The sequence below is a fragment of the Quercus robur genome, chromosome 5 (genome assembly GCF_932294415.1).
Source record: "Quercus robur chromosome 5, dhQueRobu3.1, whole genome shotgun sequence".
Classification (NCBI taxonomy): Eukaryota; Viridiplantae; Streptophyta; class Magnoliopsida; order Fagales; family Fagaceae; genus Quercus; species Quercus robur.
The window spans coordinates 5,967,573-5,989,715 of NC_065538.1; the positions used below are offsets into that span (position 1 = coordinate 5,967,573).

Consider the following 22,143-nt stretch of genomic DNA (forward strand, 5'->3'; position numbering starts at 1 on the left):
TCCTAATTTTGTATTACTCTTTCTTTTTTGGGGGTGGGGTGGTCTGAATGATAATAGCTACTAGCAGAGCAAAGAGAAATAAAAAATAGTAAAAACGAATGTAATTCATAAATAGAGAAAAAAGTTAACGGATGTCCTAAAGGTATTAGTTTTCGAAATATTTTTAAAAATGTTTTATGAGGAAAAAAAAGTAACTGATTAACCCATGTCATGGAACAAGCATAATTATCTACCAGTTTCCCATCAAAACCAAAATTCTGCAATGTCCAAGTACCAATAGTTGAGGTTATGGTCGTATAGATAGAACAGCTATGCAATTTAATATATATGCAGAGGATTAAATTAGTCAAAGGTAGCCCCATGGTTCCCCTCTCCCTCTACGTGTGTCCTAAGGAAATGTGTATGAAAGTTCAAAAACGTGTACAAAACACTTTTGAACGTTTAGACCCCCAAAAACCAACTTAACCAACACAAGCAATATGTCAAACAACTAGTGTGCGGAAACTTAACATATGCTATAATATGAAATTGGTTAAACAACTATCTAAGCCATAACAAAATAAAACCACAGCAGATAATGTAAAGGCAGAGATAGAGAGGAAGGAAGATGCAAACACAAAGATAACACCCGATGTGTTATCGAAGAGGAAACCGAAGACCTCGGCGAAAAACCTCTCCGCCGCCCTCCAAGCGGTAATCAATCCACTAGAAAATACAGTTGGGATACAAGGACAGCAATAGACCCTCCAAGCCTAATCTACCCAGTGCACCTAAGCCCTCCAAGCTTCTTGCTCCAACGAGGTTGCGCCGAACCTTTTTCTTTTCTAGCTTCCCGGATTCCGCTACTAGACCGTAGCATCAACCAATGAAGATTGGCTCCTTCCTAACTGCTTCCCAGAACTCCAAACGACTGTCTCACAGAGATGATAATGGTGAGAACCAGGTTTGGTATAATGCCTCTCAAGGTTTTGACAATGGAGAGGAAGAGAGTGAGGAAATTTGATGAGACTCTAAGGTAGGGATTGTGTGTGAAACAATCTTGTTTTTCTTTAGGGTTTCTCTCTCAAAATTCTCTCTGGAAGCTCTCTTTCAATCGTGGGTTAAAGGGGTATTTATACTAGAGTGGAGAGGAATGTGAAACGTCAGGTTTTTCCAAAACAGGGGTGGCTCGCGGCTTGACCTCGCGGCTTGACCAAGTCGCGAGATCCAGTCGCGAGTTAACCGTATGGCCAGTTGTCCTGTTTTGTCCTGTAGTGCTCCAGCTAGCATGACTGTTCATCTTCCAGCATGCTTGGCACGTGTGCAGCTTCTAGCGGCTTGCAGCCGCGAGTCCACCCGCGAGTCCCAGCCGCGACACTCTGTTTTCTTGCACACTCTTGAGCAATCTTCACTCTATCTCACTCACTACCCTTACAACAAACCCACCTAAATACAGGGTTACTAAATGCTGAATTATAAGCAAATTTGGCACGGAATAAAGCCAATTAGATGGTTGAATAAATTCAACCTTACAGTGTAAAAGCTCTTTGAGCACCAAACTATAACACTTGAAGATGTGGAAACTAAATTGAGTTTGATTAAATTTGGATATGAGACTACAAAGTTTGTCCTCGAATATGTCGACATGAGTCATGGACAATAAATGTGAGACATAAACTGGTCTGAAGATGTAGCACACCTAAATTGAAGAAGTTCATGTAACAGTTGGAAATAACTGGAGCAAGATTTATTTATTATTGAGTGAGTGTTTCAATTATTACAAGAAACAACTAATTTGGACTTTCAAATCTTAGAGGACTCTGATTAGATTAGTACAATCCCCATCAATGAAAACTATAACATCACTGACCTTACTAAAGTGAGGCTTTTAAGTGTGTAAATGGTTTATGCTAAGTGAAAGTTGGTGGGTGTTTAAATAAATGAGTTGAAACTTACTAAATGTGCCAAGGTACAAGTCCTTTCCAGCAACCCTTCCAATTCTAGCTTGCCACCTTCCATGCTGATAGTGTCTGCCAAGACACCCAAAAACAAAAGAGAAAACGTTTTGTCTGGAGCTGGCAAAAAAGGGGCTATTTACGCCACTAATCAGGAGCTGCCACGTCAGATACACATTGAGGCCTCAGTACACTCTATCACACAGGATTGTAGCTCAAACAAAACCAAAATCCTCAAACACGTTCTTTTCAAAAGAATCCCTTACGTGGAGAAAACAAAGTCCGGTGCCAACACTTCCTCTCCTCTGCTCCTTTGACCAACGAAGCTTCTCCCCGCAGCTGGAGCCGCCGCGGCATCGATCTGAGCCGGCGCCCACGCACCAAATACTACAGTTTGTTCTGATTTCCACTTTATTGTTTGATTTGTTATCTCCCCAATATTAAGGTTTCGAAATTTTGAAGGGTTTGGGTTATTTTTTGGATATCAATCTGTTCATATTGGTATAGGTTTTGTTGATTTATATGGATTTTGCTTTTTTTTCTTTTTTTTTAAATTAATTTCCCCTTTATTGTTTGATTAGTTATTTCCCCAAAATTTAGGTTTTGAAATTTTGATGGGTTTGGGTTATTTTTTGGATATCAATCTGTTCATATTGGTATAGGTTTTGTGGATTTATATGGATTTTGCCTTTTTTTGGGGGGGTATTTTCATGGGTTTTGATTAGATTCTTAAGTGATAGGCCACCCACCTGTACAGACTTAAATTTCTTAGAAGTTCATGGATTTCGGTTTTAATGGATACGGACTTAAATTTCTTGTACCACTCTTGAATTTCGCATCGATTCACTTCTTCTTCCTTCATTTTGTAAATTAAGTTTATAATAAAAAAGTTGAGCTTCCTTTCTTCCTGCTGTCAATTAGAACTGCAATCTATTACAAGAAAGCCATACACAAATGATAAGTAACTAGCTACCATTGATCTGACAAACTATCAGTTTTATCTAATCAACTAAAAGGAAAACAATTTCATGTCACTCCCAATGGTGCAAGATTTAAGTTTTAGAAGTACAAATATTGCAGAACAGGATAATACTACAGCACAGCAAAAGTATAATGTAACCCATGTGAAATTTGCCCACTAAAATATCCTTTAGCAAATGTATAAATGTGAAACTTATAGAGATTTTGATTTTGGTTTTAGTTCTTGACAATGGATACCTATGATTCCTAACATTACAACTACCGTATCCAAACATAAAAGGGGAATCTAAATATGAAATCAAGAATTTTCCCTTTATAAGTTGGATACAAATAAAAATATACAATCTGATAAACTTTGACTGAAATTAGTAACACTTATTTTATTTTTAAATGTTACCAGTTCCTTATTAAGATGTATCAAAGCTACTATTCAACTATTGAGGCTCTTTTTCTTTGTCTTTTTGGTTGATGAGCTTGATTGTTCTCCTTGTTCGTAGCTAGGATTTTGTGTTTCTCAATTTTCTAAACTATATATAGTAATACTATAGGATTATAAACCTCATTGGATATCTTTTTTTTTTTCTTTTCTCTTTCTTGTTTTAGAAAGGTGGTAGTCCTTTCTATTATGTTATCAAAAGGCTTATAGTTCAGATGATATTGAATCTCCTGGTACAAATTTTTTCAACTTGGATCAGTGCCTACCATTTATTTTTTAAGTACTTGTATGATGGTTGAATTTGTGTTTTTTCTTAATTCAAGATATTTTCTTAACTCTATTTATTTATGGCTGAGACTAGCATGAACTATTTCACATCTTCCATTCCTGAATAACTATTAAGTGCAGGTAAAAATAAGTAAAACAGGTAAAATAGGTATTAAGTGCAGGCAAAAATAACTATTTCTAGGTTGTCTCGTCATCATTATACTGTCATATTTATTTAATTTTTAGTTTGTGTTTCTTTTTCTTTTTTTTAAAAAACTTGACTTAAATTTTTTGGATTTGCTTTTCTTGGGAGCTTGTTCAATTAGGAATCCAACACTAAAATGAATTTAATTGAATGGGAATCTTGTTTTTTGTTACAGGTGCCTTTTCGACAAGTTTTTTTATTGTGGTTGTTGAATTCTCCACCGTGAACCTAGGCCTCTGGGACATAACCGGTATCATTTATTCGATAGATATTATCATATGCTTAACTTCAAATATAATTTTATACTACTTGTAATTTCAATTTTCTCCTACTTGTAATGTCAATTTGCTCTCTATATGTACCAAAGTGCAATTAAAGATGTAGTTGGAGCTGTTTTATGTAGTGTTTATTGAGTTGTTGAGCAGGGTGTTCAAATGTACCTTGCCTCTATTGTGCTTATGTGGAATTAATTTGAATTTCTTTTTTAACTGTGCTCATTCTTTTTTTCTTTTTCTTTTTTTTTTTGGTATTTGGTTGTACATTCTTTTATGTAGGATCTATTACAACAATTCCAAGAAAGCTGATGTTCAAACAAGTTTTGTGACCAAGAGAATGCATTATGAAGCAAATATTTTTTGCTATACAATATTTTAATTGTGGTGGATAGAATTATCTTCTTGTAGTTTGAATTGAGACAAGTTTTATTTTAAGATGTATCTTCAGTCATATGATTCTCTTTTTGTATTCTAAATCATGACATATTTTATTTCAGGTAAATGTATTGTCAATTAGAAACTTTTATAAAAAATTTGTGACAGGTTTTATTTCAAATGAATTTGTAATCTTATGATTCTCTTTTTGTATTCTAAATCATGAGAGGTTTTATTTCAGGTGAATGTATTATCAATTAGAAACTTAAAAAAAAAAAAAAAAAAATTGCGACAGGTTTTATTTCAGATGCATTTGTAATCTTATGGTTCTTTTTTTATATTCTAAATTATGACATGCTTTATTTCAGGTGAATGCATTGTCAATTAGGAACTTCTATTGCAAATTGTGATAGGTTTTATTGTCAATTAGAAACTCTGCTTTAGCAATAAAAGATAGAGCAAGCAATCGACTGGGTTGCATACAACAATGAGAGTGGTTGATACATATGGAACTTTCACTTTATACTGTAAGTGTTAATGTTAATTGTTAAACTATTAAATAGGTACATTTTAGTTAAAAATCTAGTGGCATAAACTAATCATGCCCAAGCAATCAAGTGAACATGATTCATTTAACCCCTATATCACATGGGTCTACTTGCAATTCCATAAAGTATTCCATGTATTTTAGCTGTAGCCATTAACCAAGTCATTCTTACTGTTCTTCACTGATATTCTTATAAATTAAACCTAACCATTCTAACTGTTCTTCACTGATATTCTTCTAAAAAAGGAGCAGCATCATAGATAATTAGATTCTTGTAAGGCACGAACAATCCAGGAAGCTGCAGGATTTTGTGCTTCCTTTACTCTTGACTTTTCATCTCCCTCTATATATAAAATACCATCTACTGTTGGTATTTGAACTGATGAAACATATTTCTTGTCGTGTGGTGGACCCTCATGCTTCTCAAGGCTGCAAGTTATAGCAAAAGTACATTTGGATTCAATATCTTACAATATAGATATGAAAGTGAGAATTTGAAAAAACAGTGAATACTCGAGAAGAAGAAAAGCATGAAAATTTTATATCCAACATAGGTGGTGGTTTAACTGTACACAGATGGAGGAGATTAAAAAAAGCATTTCATTGCAAGATTGAAAACTGCAATGAACGTGTGAGTGCCCACAAGCCAATAGAACAAACTACAAAGCCTACTAGTTTATGTTCATTTGACATGCCATAGAGATCAATATTCTTGGTTCCAGTCATTGTGAACCCAATCATTGTCGAAAAGGCACCTATAACAAAAAACAAGATTCTCATTCAATTAAATTCATTTTAGTGTTGGATTCCTAATTAAACAAGCTCCCAAGAAAAGCAAATCCAAAAAATTTAAGTCAAGGTTTAAAAAAAAAAAGAAAAAGAAACACAAACTGAAAATAAAATAAATATGACAGTATAATGAAGACGGGACAACCTAGAAATAGTTATTTTTGCCTGTACTTAATACCTGCTTTACCTGTTTTACTTATTTTTGCCTGCACTTAATAGTTATTCAAGAATGGAAGATGTGAAATAGTTCATGCTAGTCTCAGCCATAAATAAATAGAGTTAAGAAAATATCTTGAATTAAGAAAAAGCACAAATTCAACCATCATACAAGTACTTAAAAAATAAATGGTAGGCACTGATCCAAGTTGAAAAAATTTGTACAAGGAAATTCAATATCATCCGAACAATAAGCCTTTTGATAACATAATAGAAAGTGTTAGGTTCTAAATGTTTAGAACAATTGGCAAATCGTGAACACAAACTTGTCTAGATATAGATCTTAGAGTCTATAGGTTTTATTAGACAATGCTCAAGGTGATTCAAGTCAAGATTCAAGAACATACAAGCTACAGGAAGAAGATTTCATAATCTGTCTGGTTCGATCAATCGAAAGACAGGCTCGACCGATCGAAAGTCGTATCTGCAGAATTTTAATTAAGCCCAAACAGCTGTTCAAGCCCATTTAGGATTAGAGTTTCTAATCTACTTCTCCCAGTATATAAAGGAAACCCTAAGCACGTTTTTATGTGGCTTTTCAGAGAAAAAAGAGTGTGCCTCTTTTGTATTTAGGGTTTTGTTCCTAAAAAGCTCTCTTATGTCTTCTACCAGTATTATTCCTTGAAGTATCTCAAGATCCAGTGTTGTAGAAGTTGCTACCTTCTCTTGTCATCAAAGATGTTGATAATCTAAACCTTCAAGGGCGGTCTTGGAGTCACAAACAGGAGACTTTGTGTTGCTAAACCTTTGAGTGGGATCTCAAAATCACAAACGGAGGTGTTTGTGTTTTGCAAATGCCAAAGAAAGAAGGAGTCCGTAGATTCGGAGCTTGCACGTGGTCATGTCAGTAAGTTCTACTGGTTGGTAGCAATAAGAAGTCGAGCGTGAGGGCTTGTAAGTCTTATTGTATGAACTTCGATTCTTTCAAGATAGTGGATTCAAGTTTACCTTGAGGATAGCTAAGTCAAATCCTCCCTAGGTTTTTACCGGTTTGGTTTCCTGGGTGATCATATCTTGTGTTATTTATTTTCCGCTGCTTTGCATGATTTGATCTTTATTATTGTGATAACCTAGACTTGTTTAATTGGACTAAGTAAGAACTTGGTTAATTACCTAGGTTTAATCAATTGTTTAAGGGGTCTAAAAACTGTCAGAAAGGACTACCACCTTTCAAAAACAAGAAGAAAAAAAAAAAGAAAAAAAAGAAGAAGATATCCAATGAGGTTTATAATCCAATAGTATTACTATATATAGTTCAGAAAATTGAGAAACACAAAATCCTAACTACGAATAAGGAGAACAATTAAGCTCATCAACCAAAAAGACAAAGAAAAAGTGCCTCAACAGTTGAATAGTAGCTTTGATATATCTCAATAAGGATCTGGTAACATTTAAAAATAAAATAAGTGTTACTAATTTCAGTCAAAGTTTATTAGATTGTATATTTGTATTTGTATCCAGCTTATAAAGGAAACATTCTTGATTTCATATTCAGATTCCCCTTTTATGTTTGGATACGGTAGTTGTAATGTTAGGAATCAAAGGTATCCATTGTCAAGAACTAAAACCAAAATCAAAATCTCTATAAGTTTCACATTTATACATTTGCTAAAGGATATTTTAGTGGGCAAATTTCGCATGGGTTACATTATACTTTTGCTGTGCTGTAGTATTATCTTGTTCTACAATATTTGTACTTCTAAAACTTAAATCTTGCACCATTGGGAGTGACATGAAATTGTTTTCCTTTTAGTTGATTTAAAAAAACTGACAGTTTGTCAGATCAATGGCAGCTAGTTACTTATCATTTGTGTATGGCTTTCTTGTAACAGATTGCAGTTCTAATTGACAACAGGAAGAAAGGAAGCTCAACTTTTTTATTATATACTTAATTTACAAAATGAAGGAGGAAGAAGTGAATTGATGCCAAATTCAAGAGTGGTACAAGAAATTTAAGTCTGTATCCATTAAAACTGAAATCCATGAACTTCCAAGAAATTTAAGTCTGTACAGGTGGGTGGCCTATCACTTAAGAATCTAATCAAAACCCATGAAAATACACCCCCCCCCCCCCCAAAAAAAGGCAAAATCCATATAAATCAACAAAACCTATACCAATATGAACAGATTGATATCCAAAAAATAACCCAAACCCATCAAAATTTCAAAAACTATATTTTGGGGAAATAACTAATCAAACAATAAAGGGGAAATTAATATTAAAAAAAAAAAAAAGCAAAATCCATATAAATCAACAAAACCTATACCAATATAAACAAATTGATATTCAAAAAATAACTCAAACCCATCAAAATTTTGAAAGGTATATATTGGGGAGATAACTAATCAAACAAACAAGGGGAAATCGGAACAAATCGCAGTATTTGGTGCGTGGGCGCCGGCTCAGATTGACACCGCAGCGGCTCCAGCGACGGGGAGTAGCTCCGTTGGTCAGAGGAGCAGAGGAGAAGAGGCGTTGGCACTGGACTCTGTTTTCTCCAATTAAGAGCATTCACAGCAGTGGTACTAAAAAGCAATATTGGTATTTTTAGCTCCTCAAACCCCTAAAAACCATGCTGCAGTAGTGGAGGCATAAGTAAAATTTTTACCTGTTCAGCTACAGTGCACATCTATCTATAGATGTGCACTATAGCGCAAAGCTAAAAAAAATAATATTTTATTTAACTTTTCTCTCTTTTCCATTAAAATATTCTTTTTTTTCTCTCTCTCTCTCTTCCTTCTCTTTCTTTTCGTTAGACTCAAAAAGTCTCAACCCTTTCTCTTCCTTCTCTATCTCTTCACTATCTTTTCTCTCTTCTTTTCGCATGATCGGCGATAGCGTGGGTCGATGGGTCGACGATGGCGTGGGTTAGTGGGTCGATGATGGCGTGATCGGCGATGGCTGGTCTGGTTCGACGGTGGTCTGGGTTTGATGGTGGGTCTGTGGGTTTCGTGGATGGCGTAGGTCGATGGGTCTCGTGGATGGCGTGGGTTAGTGGGTCGGCGATGGCGGGGGTTAGTGGGTCGGTGATGGCATGATCGGCGACTGCTGGTCTAGTTCAACAGTGGTCTGGGTTTGATGGTGGGTTTTATGCCTCTTGGTCTTGTTTCTTCTCTCTCTCAATCAAGCTTAGATGGTGGGTTTGATGGTGGTTTGGGGTCCTAGCTCAACACTCTTGGTCTGAAAATCAAGCTCAAATCTATTGGATTTTTGGCAGTGGTTGTGGGTGGTCTTGGCTTGCTAGTTGTTGTTGGGTGGTTGTTCTTTGGCAGTGGTTGTGGATTGTGCCGTTTGTAGTGTTTTTTTTTTTGTAGTAGTATGTATTATTTTATTGGAGTGAATATATTATTTTATTGTAGTAGATATATTATTTTATTATGATGTTTATATTATTTTATTGTGTTAAAAGCTAAAATAGATCCACTGCTACAGCATGTGTGTAGGTAAAATAAATAAAGTAACTTTTGGTGGAGCTAAATAGCTATATTTTTAGCTCCACTACTGTGGATGCTTTAAGGGCTTCTTCTGAACAGAACATGTTTGGGGACTTTGATTTTCTTTGAGCTACAATCCTATGTGATAAAGTGTACTGAGGCCTCAATGTGTATCTGACGTGGCAGCTGTCACGCCCCAAACTCGATACCCGGATTTGTGACCATAACCGGCATGCTAATATCAAGCCTAAACCTGATATTAACAAGAACCACTTAACTTTTAAAACTTTTACCAAAAGCTTTCTTCTTTCTTTTCAATCCTTGTTTCTTTACTTAAATTATATAACCTTTCACTTGACATTCAAAGCATCTAAATTGTACTCCAAAGAATAACATAATCCACCAATCATTTAATTTTCACACTTTTACATAATACATCGCTTAATACCTTAAGGTACACAACTTTCATTTGATCCTAAAATACACAATACTATAAAGCTAAACATCAAATTGCTAATTTAGGATCTATACATATCAAACTAAAACCAGCTCCTTCCAAACTCGACTAAGGCTCCCTCTGCTCCAAAATAAAACCTGTTAACTGAAAGAGTGGAAGGGGTGAGCTACACAGCTCAGTAAAGGTAAGATATGTGAGAATTAAGTAAGGATGCATGTAAATCAAAATCATTTCATTCTATGAATATTCGAACAGGAAAACATCTTTTTATGCATAGTATTTTATACTATTCATAATAATAACTTATACGCTCTTTATAGAAAATAATTGTTCTCCTTTTTCTTATCGGTTTAATATTACCAAAACCTTTTAGATTAAACTTCTTTCATTTCCTACAAAGTCACCATATGTATATTCTTATTACAAAATAATCATTTTAACTTAAATCAATTAATCGGCAACTTTGTATCAAACTAGAAACATCTTGACCCAATAAGAAAACCTTTCTTTATAAACCTCTTTCCGAAAAATATTATAACTTTCATAGTCATAAAACTTAACATTTCATAATGAACAGGTATCTGGTAACTTTTAAACATAACTTGTATTTTCATCAGAAGCTTTACCTTTATGGCATAACAGAACTTCAGAAACTTTTATCTTTACTGAACAACTTTTCTTTTCATTAGAAACTTCTTCTTGCCATGAGAGTTTTCACTTTTCACAATGCATTTAAACAAAATAATTCTCTCATGATTAATAACATAACATAGCTGTTAATAAATAACTCATTGGTTAGCCCCTATCTGATAAGTCTGTACTTATTTGGGAGGCTTCTAGCACCACGGTGCTAGGCATCTAGCATTCCCCACAATGCTAGGTATTCCCGAGATTACATCATAATACATATCTTCCAACCATGGGGATATGTTGGCTTCCCCCACAAGTTGGTTGTAACCAACAAGGGGTGGGTACAGTAGAGCCAGTCCCACTTAATGGCCAATCATATAATGTTTTTCATGGAAAGCTAGTAATTAACCCCTACTAGTAGAGTTCAGATCACCAAAGGACATAACCCGAAAACATTTCATACTTTACATCATACTGAAATTTCTTATTTTGCATAACATTTCATAATAATAGCATTTCCATTCTTTTCTTTAAACATCATGTTTGTGGAATCAGTAATAGCATCAATATGCTTAATCATATACATAAGTTTTTGGAAAGCTCACGAACATATCTTTGTCAGAATAATGATTACATGCCATATCTCTAATCAAATACATTTTAATGCATAACATACTTTAAAATAACCTCATGACTTACCAAATGCCTATATAACTTATCCCTTACCTGAAAGCAGAGGAACTGAGAGCCTAAAGTCGAAGGAGCTTAAACCTGGGGAACTGGTAACGCCTAAACCAAGTATCAAAACTTATTACTATCCATAATTCCTTATCATAAACTTCACATTCATCTCAAAGCCTATCTCTTAGAATCAAGGAAGTCCTAATCTCACCTCAAAGAGGTTCCCACAAACACAAAATGCATTCATCAGACCACATGATGTACTAAATCATAGAGAAACCAATTCATAAAATTTATGTATGATTCTAACATACCAAAGGATGAGCATATTAAATTATAACTCAAAACATTCACCCTAACTTTAGAATTAAATCCTCAAAGTTAGGCATGTCCTTTACTGTTCACTGTTCTGTTCCAGCAGCATATGCCCCATTTGTAAAATACAAACGGGCTGTCCAAACACATCCAATTGTCATGAAAATTTACATAACTACTCCCCTTTATGTTCAGTATGTACCATAAAAATTTTGGAGTCAAAGCATAAACCAATAATTTACTAAAAATCACACAAGACAGTATACTCAAATCTGTCCTGACAGAATTTCTTGTAACTTACAAATTAGACCATTATTTTTATGTTCATCCAAATGCTGTGAGAACACTTCTATAAAAACCATGTGTGCCTTAAAATTCATAAAAACTACCCCTTGCATCCTAATTCACAAAATACGATTTAATACAGAATTTTCTTGTAGTAAACATCAAATCTATCACAGAGACAGCTTCAGTACATAATCTTACAAAATCATCAACAAATAGCAATAGGTCTTAATTTAATTTGGGTATTGTTAGGTTCTAAATGTTTAGAACAATTGGCAAATCTTGAACACAAACTTGTCTAGATATAGATCTTAGAGTCTATAGGTTTTATTAGACAATGCTCAATGTGATTTAAGTCAAGATTCAAGAACATACAAGCTGCAGGAAGAAGATTTTATAATCTGTCTGGTTCGATCGATCGAAAGACAGGCTCGACCGATCGAAAGTCGTATCTGCAGAATTTTAATTAAGCTCAAACAGCAGTTCAAGCCCATTTAGGATTAGGGTTTCTAATCTACTTCTCCCAGTATATAAAGGAAACCCTAAGCACGTTTTTGTGAGTTTTTTCAGAGAGAAAAGAGTGTGCCTCTTTTGTATTTAGGGTTTTGTTCCTAAAAAGCTCTCTTATGTCTTCTATCGGTGCTATTCCTTGAAGAATCTCAAGATCCGATATTGTAGAAGTTGCTGCCTTCTCTTGTCATCAAAGGTGTTGATGATCTAAACCTTCAAGGGTGGTCTTGGAGTCACAAATAGGAGAGTTTGTGTTGCTAAACCTTTGAGTGGGATCTCAAAGTCACAAACGGGGATGTTTGTGTTTTGCAAAGGCCAAAGAAAGAAGGAGTCCGTGGATTTGGAGCTTGCACGTGGTCGTGTCAGTAAGTTCTATTGGTTGGTAGCAATAAGAAGTCGAGCGTGGGGGCTTGTAAGTCTTATTGTATGAACTTCGATTCTTTCTAGTAGATTTGCTTTTTACCTTGAGGATAGCTAGGTTAAATCCTCCTCAGGTTTTTTACCGGTTTGGTTTTCCTGGGTGATCATATCATTGTCTTATTTATTTTCCGCTGCTATGCATGATATGATTGTTTGATTGTGATAACCTAGACTTGTAATTTGGACTAAGTAATCACTTGGCTAATTACCTAGGTTTAATAAATTGTTTTAAGGGGTCTAAAAACTAACAGGTATTTTTATACCTATAGTATACATATTAAAATACCCTAATAAGCATTCAATAGACCACAATATCATCAATATTTCAAGTAACTAAAACAGAATCACCAATTCAGCTTCCAAAATCAGAGTAGAGAACAAAGAGGGAAAGTAAGCAAACAATTATACTATCCAAATACACAAAATCAGATGAGGTTTAATTACTTACCCACACACTTTGAAGATGAAACCTTAAGGCTAATTGTTTAATTTCTTCTTTAAGGAAACTAGAATTTTTGGTGAGAAAGGAAGAGAGAGATGTTGCCGTGTAAGAAGGGAAGAGGAAAGAAGAACAAAGAAAGAGGAAAAAGGAGTAGAGAAAGTGGAAAGTGAGTTGCTGGACTTCAGATGCAGCAAAATAAAGATAAACCAAATTGACTTTAGGGGTGGGGTACGTGGGATGCTAGGGAAGAAAATATCCCACCCCTTTTCAACTTCCTTTTTTTTTTCTTTGCATTCACACTTTTATATATATATATATATATATATTCTTTGCATTCACACTTTTATATATATATATATATATATATATACTTTGCATTCACACTTATCTACAAGAATTATATTATTTTACACACACACACACACACACACACATATATATATATATATATATATCCTTACCTTTGTACACTTAATTAAACACCAACAATTATATATCTAATAACTTAAACCACTTAATATAATTTTGTACATACTTAGTATATATTTAAAATACCGATAGAAATTCAGTTATGTATAATCTTTACAATTCTCATTCAATGGCATTATAAAATAATATGCTTATTAAATACTCTTATATTAATTTTACAAAGTAAGTGGCTTAAAATATTAATAATACTTAACCACTTAAACACATAATTTAATTATAAAAATTGGGTCGGGGTGTTACAGCAGCTCCTGATTGGTGGCATAAATAGCCCCTTTTCTGCCAGCTCCGGATAGAGCATTGCACTCTGTTTGTTTTAGCAATGGTGTTTTCTAGAAAATGAGTCATTTTTCAAAAAGCATTTTCTATGAAACTATCTTATTTTCCAATGTTTGGTAGCAACTTTAAATAAGTTGAAAAGCAACCTCCTAACTTCCCTTATTTAGCTTACTGAGAGATAAAGTTGTTTTCCAAAAAAATTTAATGAAAAACAATCTCTAAAAATAAGACATACTTTTTATATTGACCAAAGAAAGTTTTCTTTTTACTCATCTTTTTTTATGCTAACAAACAATAAAAAACACGAAAAACTATCTTTATAAAAGATTTCCCATTGAAACAAACGGAGCGCAACATAAGAGAAAAGAAAGATATAGATTTCAATAATGTACTACTAAATATACATGTTCAATATATCATATACAAATACATAATAGTGTTGCCTATTATTGCCGCCAATATGATAATTGAAAAGGCTGCAAATGCAGTAAATGATAGTAACTCTATTATTAAAGTCCACCGCTGTCTGCCATACCCTGTCACTCCTCTATACATGGATGCCCCTCTTGAAAACCCACTGCTCTTCCTATATACGCATTAAAAGAAAATTAAAAAATAATAATAATTAATAAAAAATCTAAAATAAAAATAGAAAATAAAAACAAATAGAAGTAATAGTCTATGGAATTATCAAATGGGTGCCTTCTCAAATTGGCAACAAATTCTTGCCTAGTCATGTTCTTCATCTCTTCAAGTTCTTTCTCATAAGTGCTTATCTGAGCATTTACAGTAAAAATAGTAACAGTTAAATTTAGTTACATGAAATGAATACTTGAATAGTGTCCATAGAGGAAAGCCCTAACAAACTTATTGGGAAATTTATGTGAGTTGTTGGACCCCAATACTTGAGTGCAGCTAAGTCATAAGCCCTTGCTGCTTTTTCTTCCTTCTCATAACCACCTGGTAATCATTTACCAATGAAGATTTTAGTTTTAATTTTTTTAGCATGCACGTATTCCCATGGTTCAGATTTCCAGAATGTAATCAAAAACACATTATTAAATCTTTAATGAGTTTTTCATTTTGTTCTGAAAAAGAAAAAAAATAGGTGCAACAAAGAAAATAAAGCAAAGTAACATGCAGAATGATGTGGGAGTTTTAACTTTCACTATAAACTGCACAGAGTAGAAGCCGTGACAGGGTGAAGAATCAAACAGTCCATGAAACAAATACCGTTAGTATATTCTTCCCAAAAATCAAAAACATTAGGAAAAAGAAATAAATGTTAAAATATATTTGTGGGGGGTGGGGGGTGGTTAGGGCATGTTTGGATCTATCATTTTTTTTTGGGTTACAAATAAAAACTGAATATATAACTGAAAACAAGCTGGGATTTGGTTGAAAATGAATACATGAGGGGACCATGAACATAAAAGAAACACATTTTGTTGTTCCTTTTTATCTAAACATAATGCAAAAGGAGAGCACATCTTGGACAACCAAACAAGTCCTATAAAATGTTCTTCACAATCTCACCTTGCCTTCCTTTCCTTGTTTGTCCCTCCTTTCTGCAGCTATTGTCCCACAAATGGGCCTCATATCTCCCAGTCCATCTATGTCTAACAATCACAAAATCCCATATGACACCCCCCAAAAAAAATGAAAATTATTACTTAAAAATATGAACTTTGTCAAGATTCAAACTAAGACTTTCATCAAATAAAGCAGCATAGAAAAGTGTTCTTTTAGTACCTAGTAACACCACGATACTGAGAGGTTCTCTGACCAAAAGTATCAATGGATTTACGAGGAACAGGTTCTCTAGCAAGAGACTTTGACACAGCTCTTTTTGCGGGTATGATCAGCTACCACTTGCAAAGGTGAAATTGCACCAATATCATTTTCTGCACTTGGGCTCATAGTGAGAGCTAGAGACTGAAAACTACTCCCATTTGGCTGAGTTGAAGATTTTGCATCAGAAAATGGTGTTTGGCCTAACCAAGACTTGTACATGCCACTGCTAGTCATTAGAGCTTGTGTGGTTTCATTGAACTGGTTATAAGGTTGGAATAAGGGAGATGGGGTTGTGAGATTATTGTCTCCGGAATTAATTTCACCATTGGTGTTGAAGTTGTTGGGGGCTATGTTAACATTGATTTTGGAGATATTGTTATTGCTATGGTTTGGTTTTCTTGGGTTTGGCAATAGACATTGGTTTCATCAGGCGGTGAGTTTGAGTAACAGCAGCCTAAGAAATCTTCAAGCTTTGGTCCATCTTCATTTGGATTTGTTGCACCCATTGCATGCTCATATCTCCAATCTATAAAATAATCGCCAATAAGAGATTTGAAAACTCATAGACTCAGTTTCATATTTAGTAACATGCAAAAACAGAAAAAGGGAAACAAAAACATTAGCTTCAACAACATGCAAAACAAAAAAGGAAAGGTTATATTTAGCTTGCAAGATTACCATCAGCAACATTGGAGCGCCTAAAAGGGTCAGCAGCAACACAGAGAGAGCCATCAGAGAGCAAGGGCATGACAGACAAGTGAGGACGAAAAGCTCCATGGTCTTGGTGGGTGTCTCTCCCAAAACCATCATCAATCCTCAAGTGTGGAGTCAGAGAGAACCCCAACCAATTACTCATATTATCCACTTTCTAAATGTTAAATATTAGCATTGATGCACCATATTGAATATGCTAGTATGGATGCGGAAGCGAAAGTATAAAGTGTAGAATACAGTAACACACGAGAGTTACGTGATTCAGCCTAACGGCCTACATCCACGGAGGAAACCTTAAAGGGTTACATCAATAATATATTAGAGTGTAGTACAAATCCCTGTGTTACAATGAATCATAACATATGTATATATAATAAACTAAACCCTAGACTAATAGACTTCTAGTACAAGTATGAGACTTAGCTTGCACACAAAGTAGAATTAGGCTTGGGTTTATGCTAATGGGTTAATATATCTCTAACACCCCCTCTCAAACTCAAAATGGAAGCTTGATGAAATCTTGAGATTTGATAAGGTTGAGAAGATCCCTTTAATGAAGTTTGACTCTGTGACGGTCGTTTGAGGAAGGCAATGGTCTTGTAGTGTTGATGCGACTTCTAATGGTGGCTTGACTATATCGAAGAGTTTTGATAGCAGCAGTAGGAAGCCAAAAAAGATGAACGCAACGAAAAAAAATACCGAGGAAAACAAAGATTGCTCTTAAATATACCGTAAGGACAAAAAACCATAGCCATAAGAAGGTGGCTCTGATACCATGTTAAATATTAGCATTGATATATCATGTTGAATATGTTAGTATGGATGCAGAAGCGAAAGTATAAAGTGTAGAATACAGTAACACACGAAAGTTGCGTGGTTCAACCTAACGGCCTACATCCACGGAGGAAACTCTAAAGAGTTAGATCAATAATATATTAGAATGTAGTACAAATCCCTATGTTATAATGAATCATAACATGTGTATATATAATAGACTAAACCCTAGACTAATAGACTTCTAGTACAAGTAGGAGATTTAGCTTGCACACAAAGTAGAATTAGAGTTGAGCATATGCTAATGGGCTAACATATCTCTAACACTAAAGAAACAATCACACAAACCCACACAACAAAAAATCTCTCTCTCTCTCTCTCTCTCTCTCTCTCTCTCTCTCTCTCTCTCTCTCTCTCTCTCTCTCTCTCTCTCTCTCTCTCTCTCTCTCTCTCTCTCTCTCTCTCTCTCTCTCTCTCTCTCTCTCTCTCTCTCTCTCTCTCTCTCTGGGTTTTGAGCTCAAACTTCAAAGCTGCTAGTGGTAATGGGTATGGGGTGTGGAGTAAACTCTTTTTACTTCACAGTCATCATGGAAGCTTGATTTGTTGTGGTGAATCTAATATATATATATATATATATATATATATATATATAAAAAGCACAAAAATGATTGTAAAAAAAAAACTATATAACTTTTCCTCTTGGCCTTAATATTCTCGGCACTATTTCTATTTTGTTTTCAAAGTCTTGGGCTTTGTGCCAGCCTTTCATTTCTTTTCTCAGATTTTGGCAGAGGTGGCCATGACATGTAGACGAGAGAAAAGGAAATTAAAGACAGAGAGGTCAAATTGAATTGGGCTCTGATATGGTACGTACGAGTTGAAAGTATGAACTTTGCATTTACAACAACACTCGATGTGGGTCCTCCAAACTAATAGAATTTTTAGGTTTTAACACATGGCAGGGATTTAATGAGAGTGAAAGCTAGCATGTCAAAAAAATAAAAGGGACATCAAAACAAAGTTGTCGATACTTTACTGTATCGCCGGTTTGTTCGGTATTTTTCGTATTGACATGTGATCAAGCATAAATAACTCTTTTGAAATGTTTATCCTAAATATTGAATACTACTAGGTTGAATGTATTGGGTGTTTCAGCTTGTAATTAGAAATTTACTTAGTACCCAAAATTAAATAAACTCTTTATTAGATTTGATACAAAATTTCCTATTGTGCTCCTCTTTCTTTTGTACCCTCCCACCTCTTTCTCCCTTGCTTTGATTTGGTTTTTAGTGTTCTTGTTTTTTGTTTAAATTTGACATAATGGAAGAAGATGATGTCAGGTGTGTTTGGCCTTTAAGGAGGCGGTTGTGGAGAAGAAAATACAGAGAGAGAGAGAGGTTTTTGGGATTTAGAGATGGATGACTAAGATTATTTGTCAAGTATGGTAAGATGATGGCTAGTTGGGTTTGCACAAATTTCTCTCTCTCTCTCATGGAAAGATGTTAAAAATCTAAAAACATTTAATATGCATATTTCAATTTTTTTTTTTTCCAAGTTCAACCGGAAAATATTATATTCACTATAAAACATAAACTTATTCACAAATTAACCTCTCTTTCTAACCAAACTGAAACAATCCAAAACTTTACATCAAACTCCAAATCCTTTTTAGTGGAAAATGACAATTTTTGTTAAATCACTTTTTGTTTTTGAAAAAATGGTGATAATGTTAGAAATTCTGAAAAATTATTCATTTGACTTTATTTTTTTTTTTTAGTGGAATAAAAATTTATTCTTTATTAAATCAATGAATGGATATTCCTTATCCACTAAAAAAAAAGTATTCATTGCCATTAGTAAAAAGGAATTGAATCTTAAAAATAAACAATACTACAAATGGGTTGGTAGCTTTTGGCCCAAGGGTGGTACTCTTGCATGGGTAGAGAGAGTTTAAGTTAGCTCTAAAGAGATTTTGTTAGTTTGTGAGAGAGTGCAACACTTTGTAATCTCTCTTGAGAGAAGTCCCGCCAAGTTAGAGATGTATGAAGAAATTGTATATGGTGGCTTGATTCATGCCAAGGTGGAGAGAGAATTTGATGAACTTTGGTGGTTTGCAAATATTGTTGAGGTGGATTCATTATTAGTTTTTGGTTCAATTTGTGACATTGTTTTTTGGATTAAGGTGTAACTCTTGCCAAAAGAAGAAGATTTCTTGGTGGAATTTTAATGAAGGTGGAGATTTATTAGAAATTGTCTCAAATTCCTAAATTTAAGATTTGATTTTATTTTAAGTGGAAAAAACTATATTCTTTGTTAAAAAAAATAAATTGATTCCTTTTCCATTAAGGAAAATAGTCATTGTTACCAAGAAATAGTACTGAAGTTTTTAGAAATGGATAAGACTAGAAAATGTTTGGTGGCTTTGGGTACATAAATCCTCCCATAAGGAGGGAGATTTTGTTGTCTATGGGTGTTCTTTAAGTGTGTAAAGACTTTATAATCTCTCTCTCTGATATAGTAAACTCATCCTCCTGTGTCTATGGAAGTATGCCTAAAGTCAAGTTACATAAAATCCATAGTGTTCTCTTGTGTATGGTTAGCCTTTTTTTTTTTTTTTTTTTTTTTTTCTATTGTTTTTTTGTGAGATCTTTAACAAGTCCATAATAATGATTACAATTTATCTTCATGTAGGAATGTTTCCAAAAATCATTTTACACAACATACTGAAAGCTCAATAGTCTAAAACACTAAAACTTATTTAGACTTCCAATTTTAAACTTACAACTAAATTGCTTTAACCTACTCAACTAAGTGCGGAATGAGAGTAATTAATGCGCAATTAACTTGGACTACTACCTAGTGCATATGCAAACATAATCAATAAGTAATTATAAAGCACAAGTAGTAAGGGGAGAGAGATGCAAACACAAGATAACACCAAGACGTGCTATCAAAGAGAAAACAAAAATACTTGGCGAAAAACCTTCGCCACCCTCCAAGCTGAAATGATCCATTATTGAATAAAGTTGGAGTACAAAGAAATCAAGAAGACCCTCCAAGCCTAATCTACCCACTATACTTGAACCCTCCAAGTTCCAAGTTCCAACAGACTTTATCAAGTCATATCTTCACTAGTTATCCGAATCCTGCAATTAGCTCCGAATTCCAACCACCATAGAATGACTTCTTCCAATGTTTCCCACATGTACCAAAACAATTTTCAACACTCAAATTGGTTGAGGTATGTGTTTGGGACAAAAGCCTCTCAATAATTTGTAATTAGAGATGTAGGAGTAGAGAAAAACTAGGAGAAATTTGTAGATGATTGTGGGTTTACAATCTCTAACTCTCAAGTGTATTTCTAGGGTTTTCTCTCTAAAAGTCTCCTTATAATTTCATGGGTAATGTGAGCTTTTATAGTGTGGGTAAAGAAATTAGGAAAGCAAACTAAAATAGGCTGGCAATGCATTTCATGGGTCATCTCATGATTTGGCCTAGTCACGAGATGCCTCCTAACACTTGACTTTTCAGCTTCTAGCATATGCTTCTCACGTGACCTTTTGCGGGTTGTCCACTCGTGAGCTAGTCATGAGCAAGTCACGAGTTGTCTTTTCTTCACAGTTCTTCACCAAATTTCACACACTCAACCCTTACATTAACTCCCACAAACATACAAGGAAATGATTGAATAAATACAATCAAATTTAACACGGAATCAAAACTAACAAAACATAATTGAAAATTACAACTTTATATATACCAATATTAATGTTTTCGCTATTGCAACAAGTTGTTCATTTCATGATTACAAATTTATTTTTTAGTAGTTTAGGAATTAGGATTATATACAATGTCATGTTATTTAAAATCAATCATCAATCATTAATTGATACAATTGAATTTAAATGACATGACACAATATACTGATAGATTACCGATTCTCCCAAAAACTTAAATTGTCAGAAAATTGTAAATTTAATCATTTAATTATAGTTCTAACCCTCCCATCATGTGTGGGCCTAAACTTTCCCTTAATAAGTAGGTCCTAGCGCATGAGATTTTAACATTTTAAATGGAATGTAGACTTATGTTAGGGATCAAATTTAGGCTGTGTTTGGCTTCATGTAAAATATTTTCTAAGTGTAAAATAATTTCAGTTGAAAATGTTTTTGGAAATGAAAATATTTTCAGGTGTTTGGTTGTATTCCAAAAAATGTTTTGGAAAATATTTTCATGTGTTTGTTTGTGTTTTTGAAAATGCTCTAAAAAACACATTTTCTACCCATTTCTCATATTTTCATAGCTTCCAAACAAATATTACAATAAAAATCTCAATATATAAACCCAAAGGAAAAAAAAATACAAAATGAAAATCTCAATTCCACAAACCCAACACTAGATCGTGAGAGAGAGAGAGAGATTTGATAGAATGAGAGGATTAAGGTGGCGGCAGCGAGAAAGAGAAAGGTAGAGGCGGTGGCGAGATCTGAGAAAGAGAGAAGTAGTGACAGTGAGAGAGAGAGAGAGAGAGAGAGAGAGAGAGGCAATGGCAACAAGATCATAGGTGAGATCTAAAGGTCCCGTTAGGTAGAGATGGTCTGATCTAGTCACGATGGTTATTGTTAGTGGGTGTGTGGACACAATGGTTCGATTGGTTTGTGGGTGGGTCAAGGCAGTCCGATCAGTTCATGGGTGGGTCACGGTGGAGCAATGGTGAGCAACGACAACAACGGTCCGATGAGAGGAGGCATGAACTTGCAGTGGAGCCATGGGTAAGCTCTCTCTCTTTCCTTCGACTAGCAGATGTGTGATGTGAAGAGAGTGGAAAATGATTTGAAGGTAATTTGGAAGTATAAAACATATTACACTCCACATCACCATATTTTCTGATCAACT

At 34.4% G+C, this 22,143-nt stretch overlaps 2 long non-coding RNA genes and 1 pseudogene across 3 annotated transcripts; 1 reads left to right on the forward strand and 2 right to left on the reverse strand.

Annotated features, from left to right (window-relative positions):
• Positions 1–1,782: 1,782 nt before the first annotated feature.
• Positions 1,783–16,615, reverse strand: LOC126727721 (AP2-like ethylene-responsive transcription factor AIL1; annotated as a pseudogene).
• Positions 2,205–4,654, forward strand: LOC126724929 (uncharacterized). Its single transcript, XR_007655196.1, has 2 exons — positions 2,205–2,326; positions 3,999–4,654. It is a non-coding gene; the product is annotated as an uncharacterized LOC126724929 (long non-coding RNA).
• LOC126724928 (uncharacterized) lies at positions 9,851–13,418 on the reverse strand. Of its 2 annotated transcripts, none has more exons than XR_007655194.1 (3): positions 13,207–13,418; positions 11,274–11,336; positions 9,851–10,083 (listed from the first exon to the last, which is right to left on the reverse strand). It is a non-coding gene; the product is annotated as an uncharacterized LOC126724928 (long non-coding RNA). The 2 variants fall into 2 exon arrangements; XR_007655195.1 differs by having other exon boundaries at positions 9,851–10,061; positions 13,207–13,415.
• Positions 16,616–22,143: the final 5,528 nt, after the last annotated feature.